Below are 4,280 nucleotides of genomic sequence, written 5' to 3' on the forward strand. Positions count from 1 at the left end.
TTTTTATCGCGACGTCTAAAAATCAGCCCAGTCGTGTCCCCAGAATCCTAAATTTTGCCGGTTAGGGCCGAAATTGGCGCCGGCAGACCCAGGACGAACCCGGCCCGTCCGGGGGCGCCAGGGGAAGCGTTGTTGGCAAGAAAGTCCGGCGGTCCCGCCGAGTCACAGTCGTGTCTCGTCTTCCTCAGCTCATTGTTTCCCGCGGCGAATCAATGCCAAGGCTGCCGCCGATCAGCCTTCCATTGATTCCCCACGAGCGGCGCAGTCATGGCCCGGAGACGCGCCGTCCCCCCTCCCGCCACACATACACACACGTCTGCCGCCCCCAACGGCTATAAAAAGCCATCCCCTACTCGCCGGTGGACACACTCTCCTTCGCCCGCAATCCCTCTCTCGTGCCGCCGCCCCATCCTGTCTCTCTCTCCCTCGGACACCAGCCACCGCGTCTACATCCTCCGATGGGTGAGCATTTCCCCGGTGACGGTGCGGCGGCCAACGACTTCGGCCGCCGCACCCTGCATGAGTGGGAGGCGCACCTCCTCCACGAGATCAACTACCCGGCGCCGCCTGACATGCAGGCGCCGGGGCGATGGAGGCTCAGCGCCAGAGGCGTCCCAGTCACCTCCCTCCCCCGCAGCCCGACGCTGACCACCCCGCCCACTTCCACGACAAGATCAAGCGCGTCCGGGGCTCCCTGCCGGAGGAGGTGCGCGGCCGCCCGGAGTACGCCGCCGACAACCACGCCAGCTAGGCGGCGTACTTCCAACACCGCCACGAGGAGCAGCTCTCCTCCACCAGAAATGCGCCGGTGAGGGGGCGCCACAACACCGGCGGCCGCTGCCTGTGGTGGGGCGTCCTTGAGCGGACGCTGCACTTCGTCCTCAAGCACCTTGAGGATGGCAACCAACCGCCGCTCCAGTCGGGCACCTCGAGGGTGGCAACCAACCACCGCTCCAGTACCCGACGGCCCCGACGCATGTCCCCCGCCAGAGCGGCGACGACATTTGGCTGCCACGGCGCATGGCGGGTGGGTCGTCGTCGTCCTCCTCCTCCTATTCCCACTCGTCCGGATTGCCGGCGCTCGCCAGCGTCAAGGCCGAGCCCATGGAGACGCCGCTAGGGCGGCGCCCTCGTCATTAACGAGGATGGCCGTGGCTCCTCTTCCTCCCGCCTCGTCAAGATGAAGACGGATCCGGGGCTCGTGGCCGTGAAGAGCGAGCACGATGACTTGGCCGCCGCCGCCGACGAGGCCGCGCTCAAGTGGGCGCGTGAGTACTACGTCAAACTGGAGATGGAACGCCAGCGTCGCGCCCTCGAGGAGATCGCCGCCCGGCGCCGCGGCCGCGCCGTGGCGGTGTCATCATCCTCGAGGATAGTGACGAGACGCACCACAGGCGCCAACCAAACCCGCCCACCAAGGCGACGCAGGGCAGAGTTGCAGCAAGGACGCCGACGGCGTGAAGAAGGAGGCCGACGGTGGCGACGACGGCGACGACTACAGCGCCTTCGTCGCGTTCTTTGGCCTGTGGAGGGGCGGCGAAAGGCAGCGTAATAGTTTTGAATTATGTTTTTAGTTTTGAATTATGTTTTGAAGTGTTTATGTACAAATATCAATGAAATCGTCTCATATGTGTCGAATTTGGCCGAATTTTGTCGTGTTTAGCCGATTTTGGCCGAGTTTATTTTTCAAAAAGACAGCGTCTGGGTTGGGCTTGGGGCGAGGGTTGGGAAACCGACCGCCCCCACGCCAAAAAAATTGCCGGCACGCCCCCAGGCGGCGATATTTCAGGCGCCTGGGGGCCGAACGACTGGAGATGCTCTAATATTTGCATTTTAGATAGTACCCCTATGTAAAGTAATACTAGACTTTTTATATGGAAATTGTTTTTGAAGGCCGAGCTCCATGGAGGCGTTCAAATGCAAAATTCAAAATTCACATTTTTACATTTCCAAAAATTCTAAAAAATACAGAGATAAATGAAGGCATAAAGCATAAGTGTGTAAATTTTGATGACAAAATACGTTGAAATGAGGGTTGTGCAAAAAACAAACAAATCTGAGGCTTTTTAACACATGATACTATTCATCCCCTAGACCATGAATTTGTATTTTTCGTACAGGTCGCATTTCAACGTATTTCATCATGAAATTTTACACACATAGGCCTCACATCCTTGTTTACTTATAAAAAAGTCAGATGTTTTAAAACCAAAATTTCGAATTTTGAATTTTTCAAAAATTCGGCCTCCATGTAAGCCGAGATCCGAAACGCCATTCTCCTTTTTAGACCACTATATTACTTTACAGGAGTACTACTTATCATGTATAGAACGTATTCTACTTTATTGATTCCTCCATTGTCCTGACACATATCAACATGCACCCACACAAGCCATGATTCATGGGCCATCTATCGTCTATCGAGCAAATACTGCATGGAGGTTCCACCGCCGGTGTTTGGTTTCGGTCGAAATTTGTCCTAAATACTACAGGAGTACTAAATAGTATAGGATGTCTTAGATCACTAAAATAATAATCTAAAATGTTTTATATTTGTTTACAGAGGAAGTAATTCCCATGACATTTTTGTTTGCCAATGACCTCGTCATGTATTAGAGGAAGATTAGACAAAAGCAGTGCCAAGAACCATTCGTCTAGAAAAGTATGGCATTCATCTGAATAAAGATTAAACTTTTTTTTTGCCCCCAAGAAAAGCCTAGGTTTCCTAGGTCTCCCGCCGGCTTCGCCGTCAGTCCGACTAATCTCCGGTGGCCTTAGGGCCATGGCGGCACGATGTATCCGGACACTTGCAGGCGAGAGGGCTTCGTCATTATGTTCCTTCGATTTTTTAGGGTTTGTGTCCTACTCAGGAAGACGAGATGGTGCCCTAGAAGACGAATAAGGTTCTTCCCGCCTAGTCCCCGTCCCGGTGGTGCGTCTAGAATCATCGGTGGGCGTGTGGAAGTGTGTCTTCGGTGGATCTGTCCTTGGTGGATTTGCTCGGATTTTGTCGTAGTTTGTCTACATTCGTGTGTCTTCAGGTTGAATCATTCCGATCTACCCTACTCTTCAACGGCGGCGGTTGTTGTTCTGGTGTGCTGGTCCTACGGGGTCTTGGCATGATGAATTTTCGACTGTCTACTACAACAAGTTTTGCCCGACTTTGGTGAGGAAGGTGCGATGACGGCGGCGCGCATTCGGCTCGCTTCGGTGCTTGTAGTCTCGTCGCTAGATGGTCTACGGATCTGGATGTAATTTTATTTATTTCTAATGGCCGTTGTACTATCAGGATTGGAGATGAATAGATTGAAAGTATTTTAATAAAAAAGAAAAAAAAATAAACTTTTGCATGATCGATCAGAAAATGGAAGGATTAAATTTGTCTACTATGGAAATGGACTAGGATTCTGTCTCAAGTCACCCGATTTTGAGGTGACTGACATGTGACCCCACAACAAGTTGGCCTCAGCCACATAAAAATTAGATGCCTTTAAGTAATCATTATATAGAGTATCTAACGTATCCAAGGCACGACGAAGAAAGAATATGGAGCGGGTCGTACGCCTTGGCCTAGTTGCTCATGTTATGTCGCCTGCTGGTCGCTGCATCTGCATCTCAAATTGAGGTTGCAGCATGCCAACATACCACATGCACGCCAAATGGAACGATCGGTACCCGGTCAAGAGTGTATGGTGTCACTAGCTAGTGGGCAAAAGAGACCGTCGAATGGCGACGAGCAATCAGGCACCCCTGAACATGGACGGATGAGAAGGGAATCTTCGTAGATAGTACAGTACAATATACATAACTTTTTTTTGTTTTTGCGGGGGCATTATACTAAGCCGGGCTTTGTATCCTTGTGCTGAGCTGCATGTGAAGCGGCACTAGTGACACACTGAGTTCACGATCGCAACTTCCATGCACATGAGAAGGCGCTGGGAACCAGAGTGTCTGGATCGGCTAAGGTCGGGGCCATGACAGGGTTAGATGCAGAAGGCAGGTAAGACAATGATCGGAGAGCTTTTCTCTTTTTTGACAATTGATCCGAGAGCTAATTGGCTGCCCGCGTGTGTATACTACTCCTATTTCACATGCACCTTGCGATCCATGCTTCGCTGTATTGGATGGGGGCGTGTGTTGAGCTGGCTCTAGGTAGCCTCTGTTGGGAATTAACACATGGTTAATGGCGATCTGAAACATTCGGTGAAAAAAAAAAAACTTTAGCATCATCTCTGCGTGCTAACTTGTTTACTAAATTCTGACAGGCAGTTCCTCATATG

The sequence above is a fragment of the Triticum dicoccoides genome, chromosome 1B (genome assembly GCF_002162155.2).
Source record: "Triticum dicoccoides isolate Atlit2015 ecotype Zavitan chromosome 1B, WEW_v2.0, whole genome shotgun sequence".
NCBI lineage: Eukaryota > Viridiplantae > Streptophyta > Magnoliopsida > Poales > Poaceae > Triticum > Triticum dicoccoides.